The sequence below is a fragment of the Panthera uncia genome (assembly GCF_023721935.1).
Source record: "Panthera uncia isolate 11264 chromosome A3 unlocalized genomic scaffold, Puncia_PCG_1.0 HiC_scaffold_11, whole genome shotgun sequence".
Taxonomy (NCBI): Eukaryota; Metazoa; Chordata; class Mammalia; order Carnivora; family Felidae; genus Panthera; species Panthera uncia.
Genome location: NW_026057578.1, coordinates 7,188,185 through 7,209,471, shown reverse-complemented (window position 1 = coordinate 7,209,471; position 21,287 = coordinate 7,188,185). Strand labels below are relative to the sequence as shown.

The 21,287-nt window shown below is 38.0% G+C and overlaps 1 pseudogene; it reads right to left on the bottom strand.

Moving 5' to 3' along the window:
• Positions 1-18,685: 18,685 nt before the first annotated feature.
• Positions 18,686-19,322, bottom strand: LOC125936358 (ragulator complex protein LAMTOR5-like; annotated as a pseudogene).
• Between the last annotated feature and the right edge of the window lie 1,965 nt (positions 19,323-21,287).

Sequence of the window (21,287 nt, the reverse complement as noted above, 5' to 3'; positions counted from 1 at the left end):
TATTGGATGGTAAGAACACTTAATATCTATCTTAGCAAATTTCAAGTGCACAATACAGTTTTATTAATTATGGTCATCATGCTTGTCTACTGAAGAGTCTCAGGTTTGGAAATCCCCAAAGAGAGAAAACACTGCCTTGGTGACTCTCATTTTGTCTTAATTACACATGAAGGCATAAGCCGTAACTCATTCACTCGTTTATTCGTTATTCCAATGAGCATGTACTATGCTGCAGGTACTAATCAAAAGATAGGTGTTTGAAAAACTACATATGGCCCCTGCCTTCCTAAGATCACATTAGAGTTTTTTGGGATCTTCACATTTCAAGCATTTCAGAAAGGCAAGGATTGGAAAAGTGGACTGGGGAATCCATGGGGAACAACCGATATCCACTACACCAGATCTTCTCAGACTTTTGAATTCTCTTAGAGCATTTTGTAAGAGGTATGTATACTCGTCAGGGTTCTACAGAGAATCAGAACCAGTCTGTTACATATATAGACTGATTATAAAGAATTGGCTCATGTGCTTATGGAGGCTGAGAATTCCCACGATCCATTCTTTGCAAGCTGGAGGCCCAGGAAGGCTAATGCTATAGTTCCAGTCCAAACCTGATGGTCTGCAAATGAGAACAGCCAATGCTATAAATCTTAGTCTGAATCTGAAGGTCTGAGAACCCAAAGAGCCAATGTCCAAGGACAGAAAAAGATGGAGGTCCCAATACAAATAGAGAGCAAATTTGTCCTTCCTCTACCTTTTTGTTCTATTGGCCCTCATTGAACTAACTGGACGATGTCCACCCATGTTGGTGAGTCTGTTTTCTTTAGTCAGTCTACCAATGCTAATCTCTTTCTGGTACACACTCTCTCTCTATCTCTCTCTCTCTCTCTCTCTCTCTCTCTCTCTCTCTCTCTCTTAGACACACACACACACACACAGAAGGAAAGAAATAATGTTTTCCCACCTATCTGGGCATTCCTTAGACTAATGAAGTTGGCACATAAAATGAAGTATCACAAATGCTGAATAAATATATTTTTTCATATATGTATTTGCTATCCACATATCATCTTTGGTGAAGTGTCTGTTCAAGTCTGTTGCCCATTTTCTAACTGGGCTGTTTGTTTTATTACTGTTTAGAGAGTTCTTTACATATGCTAGGATGTGTGATTTGCAAATATTTTTCCCATTCTGTGCCCTTCCTTTTTTGTTGTAACAAAGTCTTTTGCATAAAACGTTTTAATTGTGAAGAGGTCCAATTTGTTAGTTTTCCCTTTTAAGGATCATGACATTGGTGTCAAGTCTAAGAACTCTGCTTAGTCCTTGGTCATGAAGACTATCTTCTGCTTTTCTCCACAAGTTTGATAATTCTCTTCATATTTAGATCTATAGTCTATTCAAGTTCATATTTTTTAGGTGTGAGCGTCAGTTCCAGGTTCTTTTTTCGTTTTGCCTATAAATGTCTAGGTGTTCAAGCACGACTTTTTGAAATGACTCTGCTTTCTCTGTTGAATCACTTTTGCACCTATGTCAAAACCTATACTTTATGTGGGACTATTTCTGAGCTCTCTATTCTGTTTCACCAATCCATGTGTCTAATTTCTTGACATTACCACGTTGTCTTGATTACTATAGCTATACTATCAGTCTTAAATTGCAGGTAGTATGAGTCCTCCAACTTTATTCTTTCTCAAAAATAATTGTGCAGTTCTAATTCCTTTGCCTTTCCATATAAATTTTAGAATCAACTTATCTATAGCTACAAGGAATCCTCCTAGGATTTTGGCAGTAATTATGTTAAAGCTATAGATCAATTTGGGGGAGAATTGATATCTTTACTATGTTGAGTCTTCCATTTTGTGAACATGGAATGTCTCTATTCAGGTCTTCATTGATTTCTTTCATTAGCATTTTGTGGTTTTCAGCACACAGATCCTATACATATTTGTTAGATTTATATCTAATATTCTTTTATGCTTTTAGGAGTGATTGCAAATGGTAACAAAAAATATTTTAGTGCCAAATATTGAGTATACATATCTTTGAAAACTATATGGATTTCTTCTTACTTTTCCCATTTTGCAGATAAATGCCATACAAGCACGAGTGTTTAGAATTTATTGTTCTAAACACACACTCCAAATATGCAGGATTGAGTCTCTTTCACTGACTTACAATAGGGTCTGATATGTAGTAGGCATTATCACTTTGTTAAAACATTTTCAAATGTTTTAATTATTTTTCAATTGATGTGGATGTGACTGTGAATCACACATAATACCCACAAATCCACATGCATATGATGGTTCAATTTATTTACAGAGTGGGACATGCCTCAGCAAGGCTTATCCAAATATCCAGGAAAACAAATATGGGCTGAAAATTCTTTAAAACTTTTAAGCTCTGTGAGGGCCTAAAATATAGGTTTCTTGTTCACTGATTGTGTCTACTGTACTCCAGAAGACAGAACAAGAAGCTCAGTGGATATTTTTGAATAATTAAAGAGATGTATAACTAAGGGAAGGAATAATTAAGATAATGAAAAAAATATGACCTCTAACTGCTAAACATGGTTTATATCCTTCCAGACCTTCCCTGTACCTAGAGATATGGTTTCTATTTTTCAAACTTGGATCATTCTATGTTCAGTATTTTTTAAATTAAACTGATGAGTACATGTATTTCCTAAGTTATTAAAAATTCTTTTAATATATTAATGGGTAGGCGATATCCATTGATAGGATCTTTCTAGATCATGTTCTGATATGAATGTTCTACTCTTTACACAAAACTTTAGCTAATACTGAGGATAATTTTATTTTGTCTGTTTGATAGTTGAAAATAAATTTTATTGTTTTCATTTTTATTTCACTGGTAACTTGGAAGGCTAAATATTTTCTTCTAAGTTTACTTGCCATAAATATGTCCTATTGTTTTTATGGTTTGTATGTCACCTTAATTCCGCTTCCTCATGCTTGCAACCACATTTGCAACCACAATTGGCAATTGCATGGATTTTCCTTTCCCCCCCTCTTCTCCTATTGAATCTTAAGATGAGGGATGTGGTTGCACATATCCCTTAGAAAACTTTCTGGAGTTGATGTGGTGATGCACCTGACATAGATATAGAAAGGTGATGGCAAGTTGGCTGAGCCATTGGTTGAGGGGAAGGGGAAGAGTAGACAGGGCAGGGAGTGAATGTGCAAAATTATATTTAGAATAGCAAATGCTAAGGAACTGTAATAAATTTGTATTTCTGTCTCATGGTCTGTGTCCTAAGGAGTAGGTAGAGATAAGTAGATGTGATATCTTATTTTACGTTTAAAAAATATTTAAATCTAAAAAAAGTATTTGGATCTAACATTTCTGGCTTAACAATATAAATATATTGGGGTGCCTGGGTGGCTCAGTTCATTAAGCATCCAACTCTTGATTTCAGCTCAGGTCATGATCTCATGGTTTATGGGTTTGAGCCCCACACTGGGCTTTTATGTATGTATATGTGTGTATATGTATGTACATATATATATATACATATATATATATATATGTATATATATATATATGTATGTATATATATATGTATGTATATATATATGTATGTATATATATATATATGTATGTATGTGTATATATATATGTATGTATATATATATATAGTGTGTGTATCTCTGTATATAGATATATTGATATATAAAAGAGCCATCTTATACAGATTTAGGACTGGCTATTCATTTTGGAAACTCATTTAACTTCCTCTTATTAGTTTTGGATTTTCTATAAACATGTATATATATATAACATGTTAGTTTTGGTTTTTCTATAAACATGTATATATATAACTTTTAGATGGATTCAAGGTTAAAACTGATACCAAAATACTAGGAAATTTCCCTTAAGATGGGGAGAAACTATTAACTTAGGAAATGATGGGGTTTGCTTTCAATAAATAAAATTCAGAAACCTTAAAAACCAAATAATCTTTTGGATGAGTCCTACAGAAAATACCTATTAATATAGTACATAAAAATAAATACAAGTGTGTGTATGATATTTATATCATTTATTTATTCATTCATCCATTGAGATATGAACTATTTAAGAACCATACTAGCCTTGCATTGAAAGAGCAATTTTCAGGAGGCATTTATATCCTAGAAATGGGAACAGAATTATAATTCTAGAAATAAAAGAAAATGAAAAGAATACAAAACCTGTATCAGGGTGAGGCCAAAGCCTTTATTCTAGGGAAGTCCTGAAGCACTTAAATGCCATGGTGAGCCTATGATAGTTATCAATTTCTACATTATTATTCCTTCCCCAACCACTTTTCTTTCTTCTGTATATTTTCCACCTTCCTCATTCACTTATTTCAACTCTTCTCTCTTCCTTGGATCTCTGTATGTCTACCCTTCTTCATAATGTAGGCCTCAGCCACCCAGACCTACCTGGCGCCACTGATGCTCCTAAAAGTTGCCACTTCTAGCAACTTTAAGACTGGGTTTACCAATTTGACAATGATACCATTAATACCATTAAAATTCCAAATGTGGAGACATTCACAGCTGAAAATATAACATCAAGAATAAAAAAGGCAACATAGTTTCTGTGGTAGAAAAGAATATTGAACTGGAGCATTAGAAATGTTCTTTGTAAACCAAGATAGTTATTTTTTTTATTAGTGAACCTTGCTTGCATGAATGTAATGTTTCCTGCTACTTCAGATCCTAAATGCTCTTGGAGAGGTAAGAGGAAATGAGGTGATGGAGATGATGTTTGCAATATTAAAGTGTCTGATGAAGAGAGAGAACCAAAATTATGTAAATAGGCCAGAGATAATGATAGGAGGTGAGATTTCTTGGATAAAGAAGTCAGGTTTACATTAAAAGCAAATTATGTAAAGGACGGGAAAACTATGTAACATCTCAATCATCTAAACATCTCTTTAGTTAGCTGATGTTTACTGAATGCCTCCAATGAATAAGTGAATTACAGTATTATAACTGAATTGAATAATAATTGAATTGAGGTTGAAAACTGAATAATTTTTCATTCCTATACATGACTTTTCTTCTATGCATACTATGTTGTTTTATTATGATCTGGCTGTCTTTCCTAGAATAAAAACCTGGACACCCCTGTGAGTAGTAGATGATATCTTCCTTGCAGAGAAGGAACAATTCCCGCTATCAGTCTCCTAGGGAGGGTAAGTCAGGTCCTCAGAGTAGACAGTATAACTTGAAATGCAAGCCCCATTTTTTCCCTGTGGTTTTTGTTCTCATAGGTCTATACTTTGAGAAGTATTCCCAAGTGATAGCAAGAAATGTCCTTAGGTGGGGACATTGTCAGGGAGGCAGGATCCTGTGACTGCAAGCTTAAAGGAGATAAACTGTTAGAGCAGAAATCAATAAAATTGAACACAGGAAATCAATGGAGAAATCAATGAAACCAAAGCAGGTTCTTTGAAAAGATCAATAAAATTGATAAGCCTCTAGCCAGGCTGGCTATGATAAAGAGAGAGAACATAAATTATTAACATCAGAAATGAAAGAAGGGATATCAGTATAGATCCCATGGACATTAAAAGGAATATAAAGGAATATTATGAACAATACTTTACCCACAAATTTGATGACCTAGATGAAATGGACCAATTCCTTAAAAGACACAATCTGCCAAAACTCACATAAGAAGATATAAATAATCTGAATAGACCTATATCTGTTTAAAATTAAATCAACTATTAATAACCTTACAGAATAGGAGTTACCAGACCCAGATGGTTCACTGGTGAACTCCACCAAACATCTAAGGAAGAAATTATACCAAATCTCTATCATCTCTTTCAGAGGATAGAAGCAGAGGGAATACTTCCTGACTCATTCTATGAAGCCAGCATTACCCTAATACCAAAATGAGAAGGCTATTATAAGAAAACTGCAGACCAGTATCTCTCATGAACATAGATGCAAAAACCCCCAACAAAATCTTTTTCTTTAGTTTTTTAATGTTTTTATTTATTTTTGAGACAGAGACAGCACGAGCAGGGGAGAGGCAGAGAGAGAGAGGGAGACAGAACCTGAAGCAGGCTCCAGGCTCTGAGCTCTCAGCACAGAGTCTGACTCAGGGCTCAAACTCACGGGCTGTGAGATCATGACCTGAGCTGAAGTCAGAGGCTTAACCGACTGAGCCACCCAGGTGCCCCAACAAAATCTGAACCAGTTGAATCCACAGTGTTTTTAAAAAAGTATATATCATGATATCATGATTAGGTAGGATTTATTCCAGGTATGCATATATCATGATTAGGTAGGATTTATTCCAGATATGCAAGGCTGAATTATATTCAGAATCAGTTGATTTGATCCATCACATCAATAGAGTAAAAAAGGAAAAAGCACCTGATCATGTTGATAGAGGCAGAACAAAAGCATTTGATAAAATCTAATACCCATTCAGGATAAAAACTTTCAGTAAATTAGGAATAAAGAGAACCTTTTTCAACTTGATTAGGAATCTCTGCAAAAAAAAAAAAAAAACCCTATAGCTGTAATCATATTTAATGGTGAGAAACTAGAAGCATCCACTAAAATCAGGAACAAGGGATGGATGTCCCCTGTTACCACTCCTATTCAACAGTGTACTGGAAGTCTTAGCTAATGCAATAGGATAAGAAAAGAAAATTAAAAGTGTGCTGTTTGAGGAGGAAGAAATAAAACCATATTTGTTCATAGATTACACAATCATCTGTATAGAAAATCATAAAGAATCAACAACAAAAACTCCTGGAACTAATAAGCAATCATATCAAGTCGCAGGATTTGGAGTTAATACATGAAGGTCAATTACTTCATTATATACCAGCAATGAACTAGTGGAATTTAAATTTAAAAACATAATACCATTTATACTACCCACCCCCAAAATGAAATACTTAGATAGTAATCCAACAAAATATGTACAAGATCTACATGAGGAGGGGCTATATGAGGGTGGCTCAATCAGTTAAATGTCCGACTCTTGATTTCAGGTCAGGTCATGATCTGATGGTTTGTGGGTTCGAGTTCCCTATTGGGCTCTGCGCTGACAATGTGGATCCTGCTTGGGATTCTCTCTCCCCCTCTCTTTCTGCCCCACCCCTGAACTTGCTCACTCTCTCTCTCTCTCAAAAACAAATAAACATTTTTTTAAAAGATCTATATGAAGAGAACTACAAAACTCTGATGAAAGAAATCAAAGAGCTAAATTAAATGGAGAAATATTCCATGTTGATGGATAGGAATATTCAATATTGCCAAGTTGTCTGTTCATACCAACTTGCTCTGTAGATTTAATGCAATCCTAATCAAAATCTAAGCAAGTTATTTTATAGGTATCAATAAACTGATTCTAAAATTTATATGGAGAGTCAAAAAACCTGGCATAGCCAACACAATGTTGAAGGAGAAAAACAAAGTTGGAGGACTGATGGCCCCCAAATTCAACACATACCTGAAAGCTACAGTAATCAAGACAAATGATATTAGCAAAATGATAGACCAGTAGATCAATGAGACAAAATAGAGAACCCAGAGATTGATCTATTTAAATACAGTCAATTGATCTTTGACAAAGGAGAAAAGACAGTGCAATGCAGCAGAGATCGTTTTTTGGATAAACAGTGCTAGAATAACTGGATATCCACATGTAAAAAAAAAATCTATAGACAGACCTTACACTACTCACAAAAATTAAATCAGAATTGATTACAGATCTAAACATAAAATGCAAAACTATAAAACTCATAGAAGATAAACATAAGAGAAAATGTAGATGGCCTTGGGTATTGCAATGACTTTTTATATATATTGCCAAAGGCACAGTTCATAAAGTAAATAATTGAAGAGGTGGTGTACTTTATTAAAATTAAAAGCTTCAGTTCTGCAAAAAACAATACCAGGGGAATAAAAAAGACATAAATTAGGAGAGAATATTTGCAAAAGACTTATCAGGTAAAGAGCTCTTATCCAAAATATACAAGGAATTCTTAAGACTTAACAATAAAGAAAACAATCCAGTTTTAAAATGGGCCAAACCCCATAATAGACACCTCATCAAATAATATGTAGAGATGGCAAGTCAACATATGAGAAAATGCTCTGTATCATATATCATTAGGAAAATACTACATACCTAATTTAATGGTCAAAATCCCAAATACTGACAGCTCCAAATGCTGGCAAGGATGTGTCACAGTAAGATCTCTTATTCATTGCTGGGGGGATGTAAAATGGCATAGCTACTTTAGAAGAGATGGGTGTTTTTGTTTTATAAAACTAAACATATCTTACCATATGATCAGCAATCATGCTCCTAGATATTTAGCCAAAGGAGCTGAAAACTTTTATCTATACAAAAAGTGGATGTTTATAACAACTTTACTCATAATTGCCAAAATTTGGAAGCAACCATATTGTTCTTCAGTAAGTGAATAGTCTATAGTGTATCCAGCCAATGGAAGATTACTGAACACTAAAAGGAAATGAGCTATCAAGCCGAAACAACATGGAAGAAACTTTAATGGATATTACCAAGTAAAAGAAGCCAATTTTAAACATCTATATACTATATTATTCCATCTATATAACATTCTGGAAAAGGCAAAACTGTGGAGACAATGGTCATCATAGGTCACTGGTTGTCACAAAAAGGTCAATGGTCACCAGTGATTAGGGAATGAGAGAAGGATGAGTAGGGTGACCAGAGAGGATTTTTAGGGCAGTGAAACTATCTGTATGATGCTTTGGTGAAGGGTACGTGTCATTAGACATTTGTTCAAACCCATAGAATGGGTAACACAAGGAGTGAACTCTAATGTAAACTATGGACTTTGGGCGATAATGATATGTCAATGTAGTTTCATCAGTTGTAACAAATACCCATTTTGATGGGTGATGTTGACAATTGGAGAAGCTATGCATGTGTAATAATAGAAGCTTTCACAGTGGTTTGATGATATGGCCCAGCCTCATATTGAAGCTAAAGAGATTCATATGGTTCTAAATTTGGACTGGAATAGTGCCACCATGAGCCAGCATAGGGTGGTATATCCACAAAGAGATGATGAAATGTCAGAAACAAAAGTTGGGGGGAATAAGGCAAGACTCAGCTACCCCTCTCCACAATGTCATTTTCTTTCCTTGTCAACTAGCATATTTCTGGACAACATTTAATTTTGAGGCCCTTTTTCATTAAACCATTCATTCCCTTACCTCATATTCAGCATGTATCTATTGAGTAAGTAATACATGTGTGACATTAATACATTCAACAAGTATCAATTGATCATCATTATGTGTTAGATACAACAAGGACCAGGACTATTTCCCACCCTCAAGGTATATTTTATTTTAGTATAGTTGTGTACATATCCATAAATATAAGTGAATGTCCAAATATATCACAACTACAAGTAAAGTGATACAGATGTTCATTAAAGAATTATGTTTTTTCAATGACCGTAGGCGTCTAGAAAGAATTAAAGAGAAAGGCTGACTTTTGATTGGGTCTTCAAAGATGAATAAACAAGTTAGGAATCAGGAGATAGAGAATCTTTTAGTAAGGGGAAAAGACAGTAAGTCATGCAGAAACAGAAGGGCAGAGGAGTACAGAAAAGAATATTAATTGAGATTGATTGGGGTTAAATTACAGGATAGAGCCATGGTGACTGTGAATCTTAAGAAAACAAGGAAAAACATTAACAGTGAAGACTGGGATAAAGGCTAAAATGGTCTTAATGAGATTTCTGTTGCATCTCTTATGGCTAAAAAGGATACGTGAAAATAATCATTTTGGATGTACAGCAAACCTAGAGAAAGCATTATCACAAAAGATCATTTCTGAAATTGAGACTATTAAGTATAAAGAAGATAATCCCCACTTATGAAGAAGTGGCAGAAAAATAGGTACAATTGGACCAAGGTAGGAATATTTATTTTCATACTTACATTTTACATTAAGAGTTCTTGAAATGTGACGTATAAAGAAAGGAATAGAATCAGATTGAAATAGAAAATTGGCTATGCAGTAGCAATGCAAAGGGAAGAATGGATTTTACTGTAAATAATGTAATTTCAAATTTTTGAGGAACCTATATGAATCTTACATTGCTGCCCCTACCCACCCCATCATTAGAGTATCTTTTCATAAAAGAAGAAGGAGGAGGAGGAGGAGGAGGAGGAGGAGGAGGAGGAGGAGGGGGAGGAGGAGGAGGAGGAATAATAATAGTTTGGGAGAGTAATTGAGTTAATATCAAAGGGAAGTGCTTTCAGCTGGTAAGAAAAGCACTCTACAACACCAACTTATTATTACTAATGATCGTAATCATAATGACAAAGAACTACACTGGTAGAGAGTCTGCACCTTGTCTTTGAAAGGGAGTAGAAAAGAAAGAGTCTGTGTGTTAACATTGCCTATAGCACTATAGGATATGCAGCCAAATGCAGGTAGGGAAGCAATTTTTCCCAGTAGCTGGAATTTACTTCTTGGATCTTTAGACACAGAGGATCATCAGATAACCGTTAACCAAAAAGTAGTGAGAGGAATCCAAGTGCCCATTGAATGTAAAGTCTTAGCATTGTGCTGGGACACAAGTGTCAGTATTAGACATGCTGTTATAATAATGGACCTTATTTGGCACGCACCTATGCCACCCACCTGTTGGCTGTTGCAGGATTAGAGCGAGAGTGGGCGGATTTCCTTCCTGTTCAAAGCAAGAGCAGTTTGTCGTTCCTCATTTAGGATTTAATGTGTGTTTTAGGGAAATTGCTCCAGTAGAAAATGATAAGAAAGAGGAGAGAGAGCATCTCCTGTTAATACTCATGTTTGAAGAATTCTAGGGTGAACCTTGCTTCACACCGGGGTTAGAAAAATAATACAGACTAAGTTTTTTATGAGGATATGTTTATTTTGTTGATACAGTTGGAGTCTGGCACAAAGATGCTTGATTAGTACTGTTTCCTTTTTATCACCTCTCCTTAATTCTATTTGTATCATGAACCAGATAAAGCTCAGATATAGGTCCTGGAGAATGTTGTTATCAGATCTGGTGGATTCTGATTTCTTAATATCTACTTGACCAGCCACTCTAAGTGCTTATTTCTGTATTCCTCTCTGCTCATTAGACTGTGTACTCATTGAAAGCAGGGATGTATTCATCTTAGTATTCGTGAACGTGGAACATCCACCGTGGAGGAGATAAAGGCAAATATTTAAAGAATAGCAAGAGAGATTAAGGGTGCTATTGTAGCCCCAGCCCATGTCTATGATCAGGTCTACCATGTCCAGTCACCTGGGATGACAACAAAAATGATGGGAATCCATGGGAATGCAAGAGAAAATCTCATGGCTCTCAATGAAAGCACACGGTAGCCACCAAGTGAGTAAGTGTGTGTGTTACCAGGGGGTAAGAGGCTTCCTATCAGCACCATAAGGTGGCCAGAAGATTACGAACGTCCAAATGTTACTTGACTGATTGGTATCGATCTCATGGCCAGAAACAACCAAAAAAACCACTGATGATTCTTAAGTTTGTGAATTTTGAATAAGATATAAATCTGTTTCAGGACAGGGCATCTCCATCAGTCTGCCATTGGAGACAATTAAGGATCTGGTCCACAGATTTCTAAGAGACCTAGATATTCTTTATACTGACTCATCATCCACCAGGACTGAAAGCAGGATACAAATTGATGAAAAGTGGTAGAACTACAACCCAGCCTGATCCATAACTGTTGATTGGCATTCTGGTACCAAACCCTTGAAATTTTTCTTCCATCTCCATAAACAGTACTTATAAACTAGCAGAGTAATGTTTGTATCTTCCCAGAGATAATTATCATGAAGTATTTCTTCCATGGAAACTTTTTTGGCGAAAGTTTTGACTTGACAGCACTTCATCATAAGTTGTAATTTCTCCTGGATTTGCTGTGCCTGTTGGTGCCTCTTCTGGAGGGCTCTTCCCTCTGCAGTGGTGGTGGTTGAGGTGAAAGTGTCTGAAGCCCCACTGCTGCTGACAATACAAACTTTTACCTCACAAGGAGAAGCTCATGCTCTTGAACCCGCCAACAAACTCTGAGATACCCCTAGCTAAGGAGGAAGGCTTTTTATATCTGCCTTATCCTAGAGGGCCAGGGACGTCCCTTCTGTCCTTCAGTTTCTTTTTATATAATATTTCGCTCCCTTAAACATTCAACAAACATGTCTTGAGTTTCTACGAAGTACTATAACCCTTGCCTCCAACCTTTTAAGGAAGAATAACTTGTCTCCCAGATATTCTACACATAGGAGTATACCTTCTCCACCCTCCTTCATCTAGCCTGAGGATTGGGTTCTATTTTGTGGGAAAAGAGGGAAAGAAAACAAAGACAAAAGAAAAGAATATATGAACAAATAAATCATCAGTTATTTTCCATTCTTATTATGATCTTTCATGGACTGGATAATTATCCATCATCTGTATTTTCAATAAAAATTTTATTGAGTGTATAGTATGAGCACACACTGCCCAAAGGGATGGAGATACAGAAACATTTTAATGGAAGAAAGAGATATTAACATGTAAATAATAAACAGACTGATCAGGGCTAATCTGCATCCTGGGAAAGGAATTTGCCCCTATTTTATCTCTAAAAGGAGAGTCCTGCTAAACCCTTTAATCATTTGCTTGATTCCTTGTAGAGAATACTTTTTTCCCCCTAAGCAAAAGACTTGACTAGAATAAAAATAGATACACTAGCCTTAGTATCATTTGTATTTAGGTGTGGCCAAGTGACTAAGTTTTGATGGTCAGGGTATCAGTCAAAATGATCAGACGTTCTTTCAAAGGGAGAAAGTATTCTCTTCTTATGTTCTGGAATGTGGACATAGAGGTGCATCATTTTGGATTATGGGCATGACCGTAAGACCCTAAGATAGAAGGAGCCTGGTTCTCTGACAGGGAGACCATATCATCTTTTTCTGTATCATCATATGTGAGAGAAACAGTCTCTTGCTTAAGCTACTGGTATTTTGAATTTCCAATATGCAGTTGAACACACCCCAACTAACTTACAAACTCTTGTCCTGCATGACTACTTTACGACACTCTTTTCAGTGTTCGTGAAATCATGAACTATTCAAGGTGGAGAAGATCTTACAATCACTAGTTTATGGTTTCCAGCGAATGGACCCAGAAGTATATTGTCTCCAAAGTTTGGCATTGTCTCCAAAGTTGATTATGTAGGACCCATTTTCTCTCAATCTCTATTTCCACCTACGTTTTGATTTATTTAACTTCATGCCAACTCTACCCGCATGAGTTATCCATCTGTTTACGCCAGTCCTCTTCTTCACATGAGTAACTTGTGTGTATCCGAAATGATTGTGATCACCAAAATCACCCCTAAACATACTGAAGAGCAGCCTAGATATGTTGACCGGGAAAAGAGTAAGTTTGCTAAATCTAAAAATTCGGAAATACAAAATTTATCCTTGATTCTTCTCCCTCATGCTCAACATCAAATCCATCAGCAAGTCCTTTGGTTGTACCCTTAAATATATTCTGAATCAACCTTCTTTTCTGCATCTGCACCACCCATTCTTGTCCAAGCCACCATCATCTCCACTATGGATGACTGCAGGGGTGTCTTCAGTGATCCACCTGCTTTCCCGCTCTGTCCTTCTATAGTCCTTTCCCACAAAGTTGTAAGACTAATTGTACAGTAATTTAAATTTGTGCAACTTTCCTGCATAAAATGTTTCATTGGTTTTTCATTTCCTTATACTCATTACACAACTCGAGCCTTTTGTCATGACCCATAAAGCTCGTAAGATCTGGCTTCTCCCTAGCTCTCCACCTTATTCCGTACCAGTTTTTTAATTATAAAATAAACAGAAAAATTGAAGAATAGTACAAAAGAACACCCACATACTACTTATTTTTTAGATCATTCCGTTCCAACCACACTGGGCACTTTACTCGAGTTTTTCGTGTTCCTAACCATCTTACAGACTTTGAATTTGCTCTGATTGTCTCCGGTTGTAAATCTTTCCCTTAGGTCATTGCATGGCTGCCTCCTTATCTTTCAGACCTCAGCTCTTCTAAGAGACACCTTCATTGACACCCAGTCTAAAGTGCCCTTTCAACTCTAGTCACTATCATGAATCCGGATTTACTTTTCTCCTAATGATTACCATGATAATTTACATGTGGTCTGCCTGTACTAACTGGAATGTGCTACCTTTGGGGGTGAAGTCATACCCATCTTGTTCCTATCTATAATCTCCAGTATCTAGAGGAGAGACCCCCACCACCACAGAATAAGGGGTCAATAAGTGTGTGTTGGCTTTTTTTTAATAAAATAATTAATAAAAGAACAGTAACCTGAGGTAGATGGGCACTCCCAGATCCTTAACCTTGAGACAACTTCTTCTGTGTCACTGGCTGGCTAATACACAACAACAAGCAATGAAGCCAATCAAACAAAACAAGCAGAAACCAATTGAAAGTGTTTTAGCTAACTACTGCAGATAAACGCACACCCCCCAAAAAATCATCAAACACCAAAGATCGATAGCCACTGATTTAATTTAATTTAATTAATATTTGCTTTTCCTGTTGCCAGACCCAAGCTTTTCCTGGACTGAGGGGCATCTTCGACTCTTTCCGCCACCACTAGCTTTTCTCAGATGATCCATTTAGCTGTTTCTTCCATCCAGAGTAACTCTCTCCCACCACAGGCTTCCAGTGGACTTATCTGTGACACACAGAGGAATGATTACAGCCCTTCGTCTTCCAACAGTAAGATTAACCGTGTTCTCACAAGGGGCCCCAGCGCTTCCAAGATGGTATCTTTTTTCGTTTCCAGAGGTGTGAATGCAATCTCAGGCACACAGAAGTGGTGCCAATAAAGTCTATTCTTGTCAGCTTCACAAACAGCCTCATTACTTGGTAACTGCAAACATGAGTTTGGAGTTGCTGCTCCTGCCAGGCTGAAGTCTACGGATGCTGAGGTCGAGTGATTGAAAATTCCAGATTACAGGCAGAAGGGGACGAAGAGTTGTTTATAGCCCTTGCTCATCTGCTAAAAGCCTCTGGCCAGAAACAGTTCTCCGTTTGAAGGAAAGTAAATGTCTTCCACAGCTGAAAATAAGTGTGTTTTGAGAGAAGTCTAGGCAGGACTTGTGGCAGGGAGCATGGCTTGCAGGCCTGGCGAAGGCACAGGGAGTGATAACTAGCAATCGTTCCTCAAACCAGGGAGGTCCTGGGCAGAAATCAGGCAAGGCTGGGAGCATTAAGATTTAGCTTTTCTCTAAATGTGAAATGGCATTCGTTATGCCACTGCAGAAACAGACCTGTCTTGGTTGAATTTGGCTATAATTGATAATCGTATCATATTTGATGTAAGGACTCTGTTCTCCCTGACTCGTTGAAAGGCTGAACCACACACCATTGGAACCAGCAGTGCCAAGATTCTGATCCAATATCCAGGGACATAAAGACCTTAGCAATCTCTTTATCTCGGATTGTCTTCAATACCAGACTGTTCCTCTATTACAGCTTCAAGTAAGAATTAAAAGCAGGAATACATTTCCTCTATTCTCTGTTTCTCCCAACATTCAACATCTACACACATATTCGTTCAATTGTTAGAAATTATGAATTGAACTCTTTCTGTGCACCAGACACATCTTAGGTATCAGTTATGCACACTGTCTAGAGCAATTCGATGGCATGGCCCCTGCCTCAAATTTCCACTGGAAAACATACATTAAGTAAATAACCATGATGTAGTGTGATGCGTCCAATAAGACAGGTAGATATCAAGGATCATGAAGCTCAATCACTGGAGGGATTTGTCACCTTCAGTTTGGGAGAGGACTTCTTGATGTTGGAAACCACAGAAGTGAAAGAGAATGAGATTTCCAGGTCTTGCCGGGAAATAGAAGAATTAGACAAGGAATTTGTTTTCAAAACAAATAGAAATATCCTCAGAGATTAATGGCTGTAGATGAAGTTGTGGGCAGACCCTTGGAAGAATGTAATGAAATTTATAGACTTTCTCCCTCAAGAGTATAATGCCCATAAACGAATACACAAATTCTTTAATGCAGTTTCAGAGAGATCTCCCAGAAGTCCCTATAATGGGGGCAGGTTAATAATCTAGGAAAACTTTAGTCTAAACTCCTTTCATTCGTTTTTACCTTTATTTTTTATTTTTTTTTTTGTTTATTTTTGAGAGAGACAGAGACAGAGCGTGAGTGAGGGTGGGGTAGAGAGAGAGAGAGAGAGGGAGACACAGAATCTGAAGCAGGCTCCAGGCTCTGAGCTGTCAGCACAGAGCCCAACATGGGGCTTGAACCCATGAACCGTCAGATCATGACCTGAGCTGAGGTAGGACACTTAACCAACTGAGCCACCAGGTGCCCCTTGTTTTTACCTTTAAAGCAGTGTTTCTCAAAGTAAGGGCTTGGGTCAACTGCATTAGAAACACCTGAGATGTTTGCTTAAAATGCAGATTCCTAGGGCTCTATCTGAGATCTACATTAAAAAAAAAGTCACTCTAATGTGGAGTCCAGGTCTCTGCTTTTTAAGAACTACATGTGTGTGATTCTGTGCGGTGAAATCTTAAGAGCTCCTGGGAGATTCTGGTATATACACCCTAAACCCCAGGGCATTTCCTGTTTATTTGGACTCGCTTTGACCCCTCCCTCTTAAATGAGAGGTGTTTCAAGGCTGTATCCGCTGAGAGGCATAAAGGACTTCTCTCACAGAAACTTCCGGAGTTAGAACACACCCCTCCTATGTATTCCATAGAGTAAAGTCAAGATTTTGACAGCAAGCTCTGTTCATACCCACTTTGTTCCCATCGGTTTGTCTTCTCTGCCCAAGGAGCTTGCAAATTCTCGGACTTGGTAGGTCCTAGCTTCTCATCTCGTATCCCTCAGATCGCTGGGCACGTGTGTGTGCCTCAGAAGTATTTATTGGTTATGGAACCAATGTTCTTTCTTCTTCTTCCTTTCACACAGCTGGCCAGCCTCCCTGTCATTACATCAGAATCCAAAGGTTTTGTTGTCTTTTGCATTTTGTTTTAGGCTGTTCCCACGCTCCTGTGTCTACATCATCCAGGCTATTTTATCGAAAAATGTTTTGTTAGATTTATCCTCAGCTTTGCCTCTTCCTGCCCAGCCCTTTCATAGAAAGTCCTTTGTGTCGAGCAGACAGTCTCTAATCTGCACATCTTCCTCTGAGCTCCAACAGGGCTTCCAGGTGAGCATCCTGACCCCAGCCTGGAACATCTGCTCAAGTGGTCCAGAGCAGCGGGCAGTGATTGTGTATACAGCGCTCTTGTCTGATGGGCCCTGGGTCCAGCACGCTCAGGGAGGAAGCCATGAGCACAAATGTTTGCCTTGCCGGCTGGAAGTCCTGAAAGCAGCTGCCTGCTGATTGATGATAACTTGCATAATGACATTGAGTGTTCACATGCTGCCAGGCATGAGTGAGACCCTGCGAGCTCCCCTGTGCAAGCCCTTGCCGGTTGGCCAAATCCTTATCTTCCAGCATGCAGGCAACCGAAACAGCAAGAGCCAGAAGGGATCAGATCCAAAGATGCCCATTACAACCCCAATGGTTTTAACACATGAAGGGGGTAAGGGGGGGGAAGACTTGATGTTTTCCACTTGCAAATTTACAAAGAAAACCCACACAAGGGGCTCAAAGCAGACATGACACCTGTGTATTGGAATATCAGGATAGGGTACATTAGTATTTTTATGTTTTATGGATAAAAATGGAGTCTCCTATAGAGCTCATAGAACTGGCTTCTAGAAACATTTCTTTAAAAAATTCCTCTTCTAGTGAGGCCAGATTCTAAGCCAGCCACAATACTTATGTTTATCGCCTTCCTATAGAATTCTCTTCACTGCTGTGAAAAAATGGAGTCTTTGAAATTAAGATGGCCTGTCAAAGTGGTTAAAAATGCCATTGTATAATGGAAGATTAGCAATATGCAATAACTTGCATTAATATTTCTCAAATCACTCTATTTCACCCATTTTCGTTGCCACTGATTTAGTTGAAGCCCTCACCACTTCCGTTATTGACTCTAGTGGATCCTAAATGATTGGCTTGCCTGCTGTCTTACCCTACGCATGCCCTCCGCCACATGACAGAGAGATTTCCCAAAGTCACAGGCAGTCAGGTTATTCTCAGTAACTCTCTCTAATTGCCTTTGGAGGGTAGTGTCCAAACTCTCTGTTGTAGATGAGAGGCTCTGTCGTAACTCCCCACTTCTCTCCAAATGCAGATAAACCTACTCAGCAAAGGGATCTATGAACTTCAACATGGCCAGGCTTCTACTTCTTCATGTACAGACAACACGTCATGCTCTATCCCTAAATTTCTGTCCGCCCTAATTGGCCTGCCTTTCCTATTGGTCGGCCATGGCACTTACCATGTTGAGTTCTGCAGAATGTTAGTCTTGAAAGATGTTATCTGGGCCTGTTAAAAAAGACTTGGCCAAAGAAACTTGAGAAACTGATGGAGATTATTAAAGCACACTATCATACTAGAGTCTCTGAGATATCCTATTATAAAAAAGAAAGTGATTTTGCTGGTTTAACCAGTCATTTCCCAAACATAGCTGAACTCGGAATACATTTTTTGGAAATACCTCTCAGTGTGTTTCATGGGTCCACAGTCTAGACAATTTACTTATTTTTTTTTTCCTCCAACCAGATTTATTGAACACAACAAAACTCTGTGTACAAAATGACCTAGATCTGCTCCTTCAAAAACATGATCCTTTCTTACTAATATTTTGATAAGTCAGTCCATTGAGTGTCAAAATGCAGCCTACTCTATAATTAATAGCAAAGTGTCCAATGCACACTAAATAATTGGCCTAACCACTGGAACTTTAATAGTTCTGCAAGGTAATTAGCATCGGTAGGCTTGAGCCCCTGTGACAGGCTGCTGGAGAACTCATGTCGAGGCCATTTTGCGCACTGCCACTGTGATGCCATCGTGTTTCTGGATCATGATGTTCCCATTATCTGATTCTAGATACACCATAGGGATATCAGTGGGGTCTGAGGTTAGCTGAGCTGCTGGATGGGCTGGAACTGACATCACCCCAGCATGTCCTCTGACTGGATCCCCTGGCCAGATTAAGTTCTTGTGAATCTGTGTACAAGACTCCAACAATGGATAGATTCTACACTGTGTCCTCCAAGTGCTGCTTCAAGGTCTCCTCGATCCCACTTGCTGTCTGCCCAGCCCCAGATCCCGCAACATATCGAATCATTTTCCACCCCAGGCCCAGATATAGATATATAGATATAAATAAATAGATGGATAGATAGATAGATAGAGGCACCTGAGTGGCTCAGTCAGTTAAGTGTCTGACTTCGGCTTAGGTCATGATCTCACAATTTGTGGGTCCAAGCCCCACGTCAGGCTCCGTGCTGACAGCTCAGAGCCCGGAGCCTACTTCAAATTCTGTGTCTCCCTCTCTCTCTCTCTGCCCCTCCCCTGCACGCACTCACTCTCTCTCTCTCTCTCAAAAATAAATAATAAAATGATAAAAAAATGTATATATATTCTGTAATGTATTATGCAAATGTATAAAATTCGGTAAGTTCTTTTGTTTTACTTACGGCATACATTCACCTCCCTTAGCAAAGTGTTCTATGACGTTGGCCAAGTTACTGATCATTTTCAAATTAGTCAAGATTCCTTAGGTTATAATTTACAGAAACCAAATTCAGATTAGTTTAAGCAAATGAAGATTATAGCTCGAATAATTGGCAAGCACAATGGTAATGATAGTCTTCATCGTAACTCGGTGGTTCTCAATAGAGGGTGATTTTGCCCTTCCTCATCCCACTCCCCAGGAGAAATTTGGCAAAGTCTGAAGGCATCCTTGTCCCAGCTGCAGGAAAGTGGGTGCTTCTGGCATCTACTGCCAGGTAGAGGTCAGCACAAGAGGCTGAGACTCTTCCCCCAATGAGGAAATATTTAGCCCAAAATGTCAGTGGTGCCAAAATTGAGAAACTCTGAGTATAATTAGGTCCAGACACTCCAAGTCATTAGGAATTCTTTAGTATTCTCCCCTCATGTCTTCGATCAAAGCTGGGTTTTCTCTTTGTCTGAATAGCAGGAAATATGGCTGCTGTCTACATCACGTTCACTTACGTCCAATTCTATGACCTGATTAGAAGAAAAGTCTTCCTTACCAGTTTCAATCGGAAAAATACCAGAGAATTCATTGGATTGGTCCAAGTTCGATTGATCTTGTGATCATTACAAAATCACTCCTGTAGATGTTACAATGTTCCCAGCATGGGCCATGTCCCCATCTTCAAGGTGAGGGGTGGCAAAACTCTGTTAGTCAGACAAAAGCAACATTTATCACACTTTCTTGGAATTCACTTGCTTATTCACTTGCTTATTTTAAAATAGAAACAATAATTTATCTCATAAACTGTTGTGAGGCTTCTTTTTAATGCATGTAAAAAGTCTGACCGAATATTTGAAATATGGGAGATGTTTAATGGCAGATAATATGATTGATAGATATACTTTTTAAATACTTTTATTGTGGCAAGAACACTTAACATGAGATCTACCCTCTTGACATATTTCTAAGTACACAATACAGTATTATTTACCATTGGCACAATGTTGAGTAGTAGATCTCGAGAATTTATTCATCTCACATGACTGAGATTTGATGCCCTTTGAACAACAGCTCCCTTTTTCCCTCTCCTTCATCCCTGGTAACCACCATTCTGCTGTTTCTATAAGCTCGCCTATTTTAAAGACCTCGCATAAGTAACTTGTACAGTATTTGTTATTCTGTGTCTGCCTATTTTACTTAGCACAGCGTCTTCCAGGTTTATCCTAATTGTCAGAATTTCCTTTGTTTTAAGCCTGAATAATTACTTACGTATATACTGTAGTTTCTTTCTTTATCTGCCAACGAGCATTTAGGTTGTTTCTGTACCTCGGCTAGCGTGAACAATGCTTGCAATGAACATCAGAGTGCATATGTTTCCTCTAAATGCTGATTTCAGAGTTTTTTGGATATATGCTCAGAAGCAGGATTGCTGGCTCATGTGGTCTATTTTTAATTTTGTGTGGAACCTCCAGACAGTTTTCCAGAGTGGCTGCACCAGTTGGCATTCCTACCCACCGTGCATGAGGGTTCCAGTTTCTCCCACATCCTCACCAACAGGTTTTGTGTTTTATTTGGTTTTGTTTTGCTTTG